Source organism: Taeniopygia guttata, chromosome 1, assembly GCF_048771995.1.
Source record: "Taeniopygia guttata chromosome 1, bTaeGut7.mat, whole genome shotgun sequence".
NCBI lineage: Eukaryota > Metazoa > Chordata > Aves > Passeriformes > Estrildidae > Taeniopygia > Taeniopygia guttata.
This window is the reverse complement of record NC_133024.1, coordinates 14,581,254-14,595,327: the sequence shown is the minus strand read 5'-3', so window position 1 is coordinate 14,595,327 and position 14,074 is coordinate 14,581,254.

The following is a 14,074-nucleotide window of genomic DNA, read 5'->3' as shown; positions in this document are numbered from 1 at the left end:
GGCTTGTGTTTAGGGGATATGGAAAGGAAAGGTAGGTGTGCTAGGGCATGGGAAAGAAAAGAAGGAATTGCTTCTCACTATCAACTGTTAACAATAAATCTATGCACATAGCTTATCTGCTAATTTTGTGCTGTTTATCCCAGTTTTGATTTGGATTGTGTCCTTAGTTTGACCAAGAATACCTTGGGAGCCTACTCCACAAAGCTTGGTAAAGTCAAGAATATATGATGCCTGCTGCTCCTGCTGCTTATCCCTTCCCACAAGGTTTTCAGTCCTATTGCAAGGGAGATAGGTAGGTCTGCTTTGGTTTTGTTCAAAACAAAAAAAAATTAGTGGGTTGGATTTTTTTCTTGCATTCTTTTTAGTACTTTTAAGTACTTTGTATCTCCCTGGGGATTATAGTTGAAAAGATGGTGTTCAGTTTCCACTTCTTTTTAAACAGAATTTTGCCCTATTCACCTCACTTGGTGTCTCACACTTCCTCAGATATTACCACAGCAAACTACTAATAGATGGCTTGACAGCTCATTCTTTATGTGGCTTAGGATGAACCTCATCAAGACCATCTTTCTAGTCAAAAATCTGAATTATTTAGGTTGCTACTCATTACCAGAGTGGTGGAGACAGCCCCTACCCTACTGTAGCAGTCACATGTGTGGGTCAATCTCCAAAAGCTGTGTGAGCTCTCTGGGTGACCTGGGTTTGGTGCACCGCCCAGAATTGTGCTGTCTCCCTCACTCAGCCACCTCAGGAGTCTATGGCAGGTCTGTGGAGGCATCTTTTATGCCATCTGATCTGCACACAAAATGCTGCAGACTGCTGAAACATGAGATTTTTGTGTCTGGTGTACTGGGAGAAAAAAGGTGGGCAGAGAGAGGGAGGTTTCTCCATCAACAGGGCACTTTGTTCTTCAGTGCCATTTTTGCTCAGTTAACCAGAGCCCCGTAAGTAGCAGCTTTCCATTCATGCAGGTGTAGAGGTTTTAATTTAAGTTGTAAGTGTGCCTAGGGCCTTGATGGGAGGGTCTGCAAGGAAAATGTGTGTTTTTGCAGTGGTGGTCTTTTTACCCTATTTTTTCTTCTGGTTTTGCTGGGTCACTGCCAAACCTTTCAGCTTGGCTGAATGTTTAAGATGTATTTTTTTTCCATGAGTGAACTTAGAGTTGGAACTTATTACAGTAAAAGCTCCAAAACTGTCCTGTTTTTAAAGAGAACAATTCTGTCAGCTGAGGTAAATGTATGAGAAGGGACAGGGTTGTGTGCTTGGTGGGACAGGGGGAGGGTGTCAGTTTTGCTGCTGAGGCTCTTGACCACCTTTACCTACCCCCATCAACACCTTTTGCTCAAATTCAGCTTGTGATATAAATTAGAACAGCTGATAAAATGTATATTTAGCTGTTATTCCCCACCTGAAGGGGAGGAAACTGTGCAGCAGCACAGCAGTGTCTATGCCATACCCTGTCCCCCACACGTGCCCTTGCCCAGGGAATGAATGTCCTGCATGAGGGCAGCATGTGGCAGGGAGATCCAGGGTCCTTTCACAGGTTTTAAAGCAGTTTAACATGGTTACAGGGCAATGCAGGGCTTGGTCCATGAGGAATTAATCCACTGGGAAGTGGTTGCATGGGGCTGGTAAAACAGAAGTGTTGTGTGGAAGGTTTTCATAGGAAGGTATGGAAACTGTAAGGCAAGGGGAGAGAAGCACACTCCTGCAGCTTGGATGGATGATGTGAGGGTGGGATGGATGGGAATATGACCCCTGCATTGTGTATCCTTCCTGGAATGCTCCTTTGGGCAGGAAAAAAGCCCATTCTCAGTGACTAATCCAACATGCAGTGGGACAAACGATCATGCCAGTGACTGACCTGCACTGAGGACTTTTTTTGGCAAGAGGGAGGGTGGGTGATGAGCCAATTGCTGTACAAGAGTGGAGGGAAGTGGTTTGCAAGCAAGGAGATAGTTTGTGGCTGATGGCTCAGGGTTTCCTGGCCTGCCCTGCTGCTCTGGAGCAGAGGGCACAAGAGCAGAATGTTGTCCTGGACTGCCAAGGCAAGGCTGCTGAGGAAGGTTGCCAAACTTTTGATAAATTATTCCAGACAAATGACCTGGGGTTTTCCTGGGATGCCCTCTCTCAAGCAGCATCTCTTCATTACTTCCTATTAAGTCTGAGTTGGTTTTCACATCTGACATTGAGTTTTCTTCCTATGGTAAAATGTTTAAAAACTGGAAATAAAAGAAGTAATTTTTATTATGTGCTTTGGTCTCACTTGATGCTATTTTGCATTCCAGGTGTTCCCTGCAGCCCCTACCTGTTTTGTGTATCCTTTGAGCTTGGTCTTGGGCATTTAGACAAAGCAGAACCACTCATAGAACTCTGAAGCTTCCTTAGCCATTAAGAAAGTGCTGCACTGGATCTGCCTGCTGCTGGGTTTTTTGGTCCTTTTCAAATCACCTGCTTCTCCCTCTTTTCTTCCAGCAGACAATATGGCATTATGTATTTATTGTTATAGCTGCAGTTTCACAGGGCAGGAAAGGAGTAATGCTTTGCAGGGCAGAAGCAGTACAGCTGTCAGGCTCGAGGTGTGAAGGATGGGTGAGAGGGGTAGGGTAGAATCTGGCTCAAATTGCTGCCGCAGCGGGCAGGAGGAACCAGCTCAGTGTCCTTTTAGCCACCTGCACTCCCCAGAAAAGATTCTGGTTGTGGTGGTGTGGGACTGACAAGACTAATGTGTGTACCTGTGCTGTACCTACTCCTTGTAGGGGTGAGAGGAACATTCCTTTCTAGGGCTGTCGACTAAGTGTGAAAATTGACCTGCTGGAGGGAGAACACTGGTTTTATCATTATTTTAAGCATGAGGGAATTAATGGTAAATGCTGGAACCTGTATGGCATACCAGGAGGGGCTGTGACTCCTCCCAGCCCCCTCGTGGGATGCTAATAGGGAGGAGAGGTCCACTGTCCCATTTGAAAGAGAAGGGCCATGACCAATCGATGTTAAATGCGGCGGCAATGCCTCACACGGTGGCCGCGGGATAAAAAGGCAGAGGCAGCCTGAACTGTAAAGACATTTCATTTCCCTGGTAATGAGGGAGACACACTGTGGCAATGAAACCAGGGAGAGAGAGGCTGCGAGATGCTAATTTCTGCTGCTGCTGCCGCTGCTGCTTTGATCTGAAGCAAATGCCCGTTTGAAATTGCAAACGGATGCGAGTCAGATATCATCCAGCCAGGGGCTTACAGGCTTAACCAAGTGGGACGTAGCTGCTGCCTGGTAATGTGAGCAGAGGCAGGCAATTCAGAGAGGAATTACTGAAGGTCTAAAGAGACAGGGAGCAAGGATGGGGGGGTGTCACAGGCTAACTCTCAGTGTGGCACAGTGTCCCCTGCTTTCTGTCCTTGGGAAGTCGTGCTTGTGGCTAAGCCCCCTCCAGCCCCTCTGTGCTTGGAGAGAAAGCCTGAGCAGGCTGTCCTGCTGTCACATGCCCACGTTTTAAGGCACACATCCTGTGCAGGCAATGCAAGGTCATCCTGCTCTTTGGTCTCTGTCTTGGTTTGAAAAGACAGGAGTCTGTGAAGGAAGGCAAAAGCCTCCTGTGAAATGGAAAAGGTAAACCCCCTCCCTCCGAATTACCACAATTTCAAAATTAAAAGGCTCTCAGGCAAAGATATGGGAATGGGAATAACAGTTCTTTACTAGAAAAAAATCCAAATATAAAAAAATGTAATTAGTACAAATAAAACTACTGATAGAGTCAGAAACCTGACACCCTGAGGAGTCAGGGTGTTGGTAATAGTCCAGTTAAATGGTGGCTGCTCCTCCTGGAGAGGCAGATGAAATGCTGCTGGAGCGGGGATCTGTAGAAGGGTGGAGTTCTCTCTGAAGGTCTGGTGATGGAGTAGATGGGCCTGGTCTTCCTCTGGGGATCCAGCAGGGAAGAAGCTGCTCCTCTGGGAATCCAGCGAAGGGGCTGCCCTGATGTCCCAAAAATGCTGATTTAATGCAGGTAGGGCTGCTTGGCTCCTCCCTCTGGGCGGAGCATCTCACAATGGGATGATGTAACTTTACCAGTCATGCAGTGAGTCATTCCATGTCCCATTAACAGAAGATATCTCCCCCACGGGAGACATTGTTCTTGGAAGAGATAAGAAACGTGCCCAACCTCCAAGAGATGGCAAATAGAATACATGCTTGTCTTACAAGCCAGGACAGTCTCAGAGCATGAATATCAGTTTGGGGCATTCTCCAGGTGAGGCAAAGGTATGGGAGGTTAGGTGTTGTTCATTTTCTACTATCATTTGGACATTTAATTGAACTCGAGCAAGACAACTGAAAAGATATTCTGGGACAGACACAGGGGCTCCTTGGGATGGAGTCATTAATCCAGAAGCAGTGACCTGGGAGCCTGGGAGCTGATACTGGACAATGGCATCTTCTTGAGATTCTTTTGGGGAAAGATCAGAATTGTCTTGAAGAACGAATGTCTAAAGGGGTATTTATTATACTCTTCACTAACACAAGGCTTTTGGGTCCTAGGATGAGGCTGGAGTTTGTTGTATGCCTCCTGTGGGTATTCAGAGGTTTGGATTCTCAGAAAGATGCTGCACTTGACCAGGCAGACATGAGAAATCTCAGGGACCTGCGGGGACCTGCAGGCACCTGCAGGGAGGATTGACCTCTGCACTAAGCAAAGAAATGGTCTGGCTATTGAAAAAGGCTCACAAATCTGCTAGGTCCTTTGAAGGAGTCAGCATGTGAATGGGAAAAATCTCGTGGCTGTAGTCTGTGTGGAGCCAAAAGAGACTCCACAATGTCCATGGTTATTACAGAAACTGAGTAACGATAGGACAAAACTGGCAGCTCCTTGCAGGGCTAAGCTATTTGTTAAAAATACCAGGCAGAAAAGAAAGTAAGTGGTTCTGACAGAAAAGGGAGGTCACCAGCGATGAGACCTGTGCTGCTCAACGAACACAGAAATGGTCCGGAAAAGAGGATGATTGCTAAACAAAGAAAGATAATATTAAGTTAATCAAGGTATTAGCAGCAAAGCTTTGCTGACTCTGATGAAATTCACAGGGTGTTATGAGACTGAGTGGCTGCGTGATGACATTTGTCTAGGTGGCTGTAAATTGAGACATGGTGGCAAAAAATTAACCAGTCTGAGCTGACCACTGTCATTCAGAAGCAAAACCTTCATGTGAGAATAGCCAGGTGTATGTGACAGCTGCATGATGATCAGAGCAGCCAAGATAGCAAAAAAAAAAAAAAAAAAAAAAAAAAAGAGTGAGTTATCAGGAAATAAAGACAAAACCATAATTTTGCTGTGTACACCTGGGGAGCATTCACACCTTCCATGAAGGGCTGTTCCTCCTACCCCACAAAGGACAGCACACCTAGCTAGGGCACAGGGAGGGCTGGCAAACAGTTTTGGGTTTTTTCCTAAATACGCTTTTAAAAGCATTAGAATTCCCATTCAGTGCAGTAAATCATGTTAATCTGTAGGCCACTAGGCAAGATGAAGCTTTTAGATTATCCATTATCCTTTCTTTTTCTACAGCATTCAAGGACTGCACACTATCACAATAAGATAGTTGAGAATTTTTTCTGCTTAACAAATGAGGGAACTTAGAGATAGTGGTTTACTGTGAAACAGGGAAAGAAATAGGAAATCTGTTTTTTAAGAATATCTCTAGAGAAAGAGACAAGAGAAAAGACTGACTCTAATAGTGAGAATCAAAGGGGAAAATCTCTCTGCTGGATCCCAAATAAGTTTCCATAGAAACAGATTTTTCAGAGAATGAATTACTGCAGTATGAAATTAAGATTGTGGATCTAATTCTGCAAAATATTTAAGCACGTTCTTTGCTTATCCCTATTCAGCTCAAGATGCAAGCGTGTGATTTCCATGGAGGCTTATGTGCTTTATTTGATGGAGGTAGAAATAAGGATAAGCTGCACTGAAGTGGGATCCAGGTTTTCTTGTGCTTCCTTGTCACTGACAAACTTGCAACTTATTTTTTATGACAGCATGTGTTGCTTTGCTGCCAAAAGTGTAGGCCCCAGTGCCTCAATTTGAGAGTTCAGCACAAAGTTCCATCAGACTCTTGCCACTGCTGGGGAGTGGAGTCAGCAGAGTTTTTACATTGTTGCGTACTTGATTGTTTTGTTAATTAACTTTTATTTTCTATTTATGTGCAGGTTTAATTTTAAATGGGATACTTATTCTGTAAATGAATGCCATGGTGATTATCAGATAATTAATTTGAGAAGTGATGGTACAAGAGGTTGAGATTTGCTCATAATCTGTCTTTTGTGCACCTCTATTTGTGGCCTATAAATATTTTAAATACAGGATAGATTCTTAATATTTTGCCTGCTAATTGCTTTTATTGTGTGTTCTGCTAAATGATTTGGTTTAATTTAAGCTATTTAAGATTGTTTTGTATATCTTTTTCTCCCCTCTCTGTTGTGACTATATTCTTAGCTGAATTAACAGGACAAATAAGGTTTGACTCAGAGTTTTATTTCCATTTACTGTACTTGGAATAGATAAAGCTCTTGTGTAGCCAAGCTGCAGCTACTCTTCTTCATGCAAACTTTCCGTGTTCTTATTCCCTCTTTATTTCTCACCTTCCAGCTTTTTATTTGGGGAGGTGTATATTTGCAGACCCCCTTCCAAGAATTTCCCAGCAGCACTACAGAGCCCAAAAAATGAACTTAAGCCTAATGCTAATAGTGCTTTGGGACTCTGTTGAGATGATGCAGAACAAATAATCCTCATGGAAATTGCATGGAGTTTTTCTGTTCCCTTCTCTGAGCCCTTGCGCTTGTCCCAGCCAAAATAAACTCTCAAGGCATTTAAAGAATCCATCTTCATGTAATGTTCATTCAATGTTCCATCTTAATGTGGAAGCTCTTGACTTGCTTGGGTCCAGATGAACTATTTCCCCTGCTTGTCACCCACCAGGCCAGCTGTGGCTGCAGGGGGTTCTTGCCTGCCCTGGAGTGGTGATGGTTGCAGATGGTGAACCTGATGCTGGAGCCCAAATCCTTAGCAGGGGAACAGCAGCAGCAGCAGCTGAAACTGTCCCCTAGCACTACTGAGCTTCAGTGTTCCCTTCCAGCTGGAAAGTATTCTTTCTCAAAATTTCCCCTGACAGGGAGATGGAAGACACACTTCATCTTCCAGAGACTTGGTTGTTCCTTGTGCTTGCTGAGAGCCTCGCTCGCTTTGCTGGCATCCTCCCCTCCTCCTCCTCCTCCTCCTCCTCCCTGCTTTGGGACACAGTTTTTGTCCAGTCAGTGCCTGCCACGCTGGTACCATCAAAAGGGCACATCAGAGGTGGCAGAAGTTATGCCTCTCCTTTGGTGGTGGTTTTCAGCTCCAATCTTTTCAAGGTGTGAGGAAAGGATGCTGTCAAAGGATATTACATTCCTGCAGCAAAACCACTGAGGAGTGCCTAATGGACAGCTTTTCTTCTCAGATGATTTCAAATCCCTGAGGAGGCCATGAGCTATGTCAGAGACCAAAATGTTGAACAGATTTGCATGGTAAAAGCAACTTTTACCCCCTTTTGCTGCCTCCTCAGACCTCTGGCCCCACATGCCCAGCACCCAGTGCAGAAGCCAACCCTGCCCACTCTCCAGCCAGGCTTTTCCAGGTGCCCCCTGTGAGGCATCCCAGACCCATGACACAGACTGTGGAGCTGCACACACCTTCCTCTGTGCTTCAGACCTGAGCCAGGTGAGTACATCCCCACACAGACCAGCTTTGCTGACCCCCAAGCCAGACACATTTCTTGAACTTGCAAAACCTGCAGTTTGCATGCTCTCTTGAAGCAATGGGAATGGATAAAACCAATCTATTTTTAATCCAGTGCAAAATCTCTTACTCTTGGCTATTTTTTTCATAATTGGTTCTGTTTTCTGCTAATGATCTGAAATTTAGCATCTATTTCTGCCTCAGATATTTTGATAACTGGTGTTGAGGAAGAAGATTAAGACTGTTTTTAGCACTGAAGGCTGCAGGACATATGGATGCTGCGGACCTGTTAGTGACAGACAGAAAGTTGTTTGGAGGCAACAGGACAGATTGTCTGGGATTCCTGGCTTAGTCCCAATGAAAGGCTGATGAGGTAAGTAGTGCTGGGAAAATCCTGTTAGGGAAGGAAAAGAGCAGACTGGAGCTGAGAGATCACTGGATGTGCTGTACTGAATATGCAGTTTCTCTACAAAATTGAATTCTCTTTTGGCACAAAAATGGGACTCGTATTTCTCTCCTTGGTGCACTTGCTTTGTTAGCAGGCCGGTAAGGCACTCTGGACTGTCCAGCTTTTAGTTTTTGGATTAAAACCAAAAACTTGTTCTGAACCATTGAGGCAGTTGGTTCAGGTTTGGATCAGACCTTTCTGTCTCCATCCCATTTGCAGATGCCATAGTGTGGGATGAAGCATCCAGAACAATATCCCCAGATCTGGTGCCTGTTAATATGACAGAGATCAGAAGCTCCAGTGTAGAAACGTTCCTTGCTGAGCTGAAGGGGGACTGCTTCGAAATTCAGACAGGGCATTTTGGGCAGTGGGAATGTGTACACACACATTTGGTAACCACCAACACCATCCCTCCAATCCCACCATCCCTGGGAGCTGCCCTGTAGCTGCAGTCTGTGTTTCCATGTTGGGCATGTTTTACACTTCCCTGATCCCTTTGGTCTACGGCTGATTTGTGCTCCTTCCTCTGCAATAAGTAGATTAGCTGTGATTTATTTGGGACAGGCTTGGGACTGGTGATTTGTGTGCTGATGTGGGTGTAGGAGTTGTGTGATCTCATGCAAAGGGTGACTGCTGCGAAGTGCAAAGGCACAGATTAGGATAAATGACATTCTGGATCCAAGAGCTGAATGGGGATGTGGGTGGGATATCCCAAATCCTTCAGGTGCATTCCTAAATACATCCCCTTCCACTCCCTGCACCCTTCTGATTAGGGACAACAAAGTGGCAGGCTTGTCTCCCCTTTCACTCTCTGCTTTTTCAGGAGAAGCTGAGAGGAGGAGCAAAGGACCAAATACTTCTGCAGAAGAAAAGAAGCAGAAAAGGGATCTGCAAGCAGAGACAAGGCTTCTCCTGTCAAGGGCATGTGTTGTCTGGTCAAGGCACAGCCAGGATTCCCTCTAGTAGGGGGCAGGGGAGGGAATACCAGGAGGGATGGATGGAGGCACTGTCCCTGAGTAGCAGGAGAAATGTATGGGAGGGAGCCTGCACAGGGGTCAGGAGGGGCAAGGAGCTGGAGGGACGCTGGGGTCTGGAGATGGGACCGGTCTCAGAAGCACAGAACAGCCCAGGCTGGAAGAGATCTTGAAAGATCATCTGGTTCAGCCTTTTATGAGAAAGAGAAGAGTGTAGATGAGATCCTCTGGCACCCTGTCCAGTCACATCTTGAAAACTTCCAGCGATGAAGCTCCACCATGTCCCTGGGGAGTCATTCCAGTGATTGATTGTTCTCACTGTAAAAAAATGTATTTGTTATATTAAGATGGAATCTCTCCTCATACAACTTATACCCAACTTGTACACTCTTCATGTGGCTCCTTGTGAAGAGAGAACCTCTGTCTAAATTGTAGTCACCCTTTAGGTCCTGGAAAACTGTGATGAAGTTCCTCCCTGAGCCTTCTCCAAGAAGAAAAGACCTAATTACTTCAGTTTTTCTTCATACTGAAGGATCTCCAGCCCTCTGATCATCTTTGTGACCCTCCTTTGGCCCCTTTCCACTCTGTCAACATCTTTTTTTTTGTGTTACGGGGACCAGAAGAAGATACAGGATGCCAGGTGTGATCTGGAAAAGCACTGAGGAGAGTGCGACAATCACATCTGTATTTCTGCTGGCAGTGTCCCTGTGGATGCAGCCCCTGGTCTGATTTGCCTTTGTCACTGCAGTGCTGCACTCCCAACTCGTGTTCAGCCTGTCCAGTGGGACCTGCTGGCCTGCAGGGGCACTGCCACAATGCAAGGTTTGTGTCACTGCAGAGGCACTGCCACACTGCAGGGTTTATGTCACTGAAGGGTTTGTGTCACTGCAGGCACTGCCACACTGCAGGCCTCGACATCCCTCTGCAGAGAGGCCACTGGCCATGCATGCCAGGGCCTGTTTGCACACTGAAGGCGGGCAAAACAATTGCAACATGGGTTGGGAAGATTTTGATGCAACAGGAACCCCAAGCCACTATGATGTGTCACCTCCCAGCCCTGCAGAGAAGCAGCTTCTCCTTTCCCATGAGCAGTGGGGGGGCTGGGGAGGCCAGCAACACCCACGCTGTGGCTTCTGCCTTGCAAATCTGCTGCCTGCTGCTGCAGGCCCTGGATCTACACATCTTCCAGGCAAGGCTCTGTCCAGCTGGCATGGGCATTTGGAAAGCATTTTCCTGATGCTTGTAAAATGCCATTTTTCTTTTCAAAATCCCCATCTTCCATGTCTCTGAGTGGCAGAGCTGACCCCTGGCATCCTACATCTCCATATGGAACCATCACTTTCCTGCCTGCCTGGCTTTTTCTTAGATTTTCATGCATCATGGGAGTGAGTGGAACAAGAGCCTTCCTGTTTCCCTTGCTGCAACTCAGCACCCTGCCAGCAACAGCAAACCTGCAAGAGGCTTGTCAAATTTTTCCTACAAATCCATATGAAAATCTGGCACCTGCATGAGCTGCAGACTCAGCAAGGTAAGCAACATCTGGAAATAGATAAATTTGGCTGCAAAGACAGCATGGAAAATGAGAAGTGCTGTCAGGAATGTAGGCACATCCCACAGCATCCAGCAGGCTGTGGTTGAATTGGGAGCTATCCTGCTCCTCTTCTGCAGACAGAGGGGAAGCAGAGTCCATTGGACACCTATCACCTGGGGGAAGCAATGCTTGGACTCTGCAGTGAGATTTTGGGGAATGCAAGCTGTGCCATTGTCCCCTAAAGAAGTAGGATGGTGGGCAGGAAGGAGTGCCAGACTTCCATCTGAAGTCCAGTAGCTGTTACCAGCTCACTTGGCTCTTGAATCCCATCTTTTCATTTGAAATGAAAGGGGATGAGCCTCTGTTTTTGAATCTTGTTCAAGAGGAAGTGAAGAAAGGTGGCTTGGAAACCTGTGACAGAGGCCCCAGAGCCATGACTCACAAAGGAATAAGGAGTGATCCAAGGAAATCAGGGTATTTTTGTGGTATCTGATTAAGAAATGGAGAGGAAAGCTGCAGACCAATCTAGAAGAAACTCAAAACCATGGTTTGTTGCTTCAAGATGCTGAGAATTACTAAACCATGGCAGAACTAGAAAAAATCACCATCTGAAAGGGTCAATGGGCTTTTGGTCTGGTGGTCAAAACCAACATTATTATCAGCAGGGACTTGACAGTTTGAAGGGGTTCATATCTGAAAATCAGTATTGCCTCCAGACTCATGAGCAATCACAAGAGTGAAATATTTTGTTGGCCTTGGGCAGGGCTCTGTCTAGGCCTGGAAGAGTATCTGCTCAACCCAGAGCTCAGAGAAAGCTCCACTAGGGCGAGGGCTATTGTAAATGCAGGTGAACCCAATGGGAAGAAACGATGATGTCTGACTCAATTCAGAAGGCTGAATTATTTCTTTATTATAACTATGCTAAAATACATTAATATACTATATAAAAGGAGGATACTAAAACTACATACTACTTTTTCTGACCCTATCTCTAACTCCCCCACAACTCGTGACCCTCTCTCCAGAGTCCAGCCCCAGGTGGGTTGGATTGGCTATCAGGCTCAAACAATCCTCACCAGAATCCAATCAAGCACTCACTCCAGGTAAACAATTCTCCCAACACATTCCACATGGGAAAAACAAGGAGCAGAAACAGAAATTGTTTTCTCTTTCATTTCTCTCTGTGCACCTCTATGAAAAATCCTGAGAGGGAGAGAAATGTGCTTGCCACAGGAGGGGGCACAGTGCGAGGCACAGTCTGTCCTGCAGCACAGCCCCTGGCTCTCCCTGGGGCTGGGCTCACAGCACACACGGTTATTGCCCTGCCAGGCAGAAGTCCTGTGTCCCCTGGGCTAGTGTCCAACACCTCTTACCCCTGGACATGTCTGGGCAGCACAGTGCTGCTGGGGGGCTCGTCACCCAGCCACTGGGCTGACCAGCCTTGGCAGCTGTGTGTGCCAGGAGCTGGAGAGCAGCTAAGACTTGCACCCAGTGCCACCGACTGCCACCAGCACCAGCTGTCCCTTGTGGTGGGACTTGCAGCTGCCACCTGACAGACAGCTCAGCATTGTGGTTGTTTCTCCACCCCGTTACCAGGCCACATGTCACATCTCTCTTGGTCACCTTTTAAAAGCTTTTACTGAGAGCTCCCAGATTTTGGGTCTTGGTTAGCCTTGCAAAGCTGCCAGAATGCTTTGGCTTTTCACTTGGATCCTTGTGTTAGGTCTCAATAATGTTGCAGTGATGGAGAAGTTAAGATGGAGAGTCTCCAGCCCTCCTCTTGGCGTGAACTACAGTGGATAATTACCCTCCCCAGCTACGAGCACATGGCTTTTCTGACAGTCACTGAATCTTCTTTTACTTTCCTTCACCTAATCCTTAGACTGTTCTGAAAGCACTTGCTCAAAGCATCTCACAACTGGTTTTGGACAACTCAGACTAAGCTTTTCATGCTCTTCACTGGACAACTTTTTTTTACCAGTCTTAGAAGATAAAAATGAGTTTCAGCATGCAGAAACTTGGAGGTAAAAACACTGATTTCCCACGTAACCCATATACTGGGAAGTCTGCTTAAATATTTGAGGATTGAGTCACCTGTAGAGAGCAATTAAGGAAGCTAAATATGTTCTTAAAGAGCTGAATAATTCCTTCACATCAGTACGCACTATGAGGATGGCTCTGGAGGTGCTTACTCAGATCTTGCCCTTTTCTGCAGCAGGAGCAAATAGCATCAGAGACTGAGAGAGGAGGAGCTGGAGCAACCAGTAAGTATCATTAAGCTTCCAGGTCATGATGGTGTACAGCCAAGAGGTCTTGGGGAACATGAAGATGAAAGGGTCGTATCTCAAAAATAAATATTTCTCTGGTTGAATTAAAAGGAGCCCCACACACACTTAAAAAAATAGAATTTTAAAAAATGGAGAATGTTTTAGTCACTTTTATCAGTTCTTGGGCTGATCTGGAGAATTACAGACCTCTTTAACATGCATGCAAATGAATGCAATGCCTAGCAAATTAGGAAAATTGGCCATGAAGCTTACATGGCTTAAACTGCTTAGAGGTGCAACCTGCAGAGATTCTGCAAAAGGAAACCACATTTCCTGCATTCGTGCAAGTCTTTGAACAAACCAGTGAAAAGAAGAACTGCCTGACATAAATGAGTTACCTTTTTTGGCAGGCTTTTTGCAAGTACACATTCAAGATGTGGCTGCAGACATCTCACCAACATCAGAGGAAGTAGCTTATCACTGTGGCTCTGACGCTGGCCAGGACATGGGAGAGCAGGTGGTCAGTGCTGGTGTGGGATGAGGTATCAGTGACATGCCTTGGTCAGCCATGTCAACCTCTGGGGACAGGGAAAAACATGCCAAAGCTGCAGCAAAGCTCAAGAAGGTCACTCAAGAAAAAGGAGAGGTAGGTGGAAGACCTGAAGGAGGAAGCAATGGGTTCAAAAGGGTACCTATGCCCAGAATGGTGCTATAAAGAGGTCCTGAGGGGTGAAAGTTGTTGTCTCCTCAGCATTGTGTGTTTATGTCCCTGATGCTGAAGATCTGGGTGTGTGGGACACCAGCAGGCTGGATGTGAGGACAAAACTGCTTTGCCAGGCAATTTCAGGGCTCTCTGCTAGACCTGTCCCAGGGGAAATGCTGAAAAAAATCCAGAATAGGACACAACCCAAAAAAGCAGTCTGTAGGAGGAAGAGAGTACCCCCTTCCTGGTAACATCTGAGTCGATAACCTCCAAGCATAGAGGATCGGGCTCTTGCTGAGCCACTGAAGCACAGCTGATCAATAACTCAAAGTCCCGACTTGCACATTAGCAGAGTCAATTATCAGCTCTGCCCTCTGCTTCCTTGATTATTA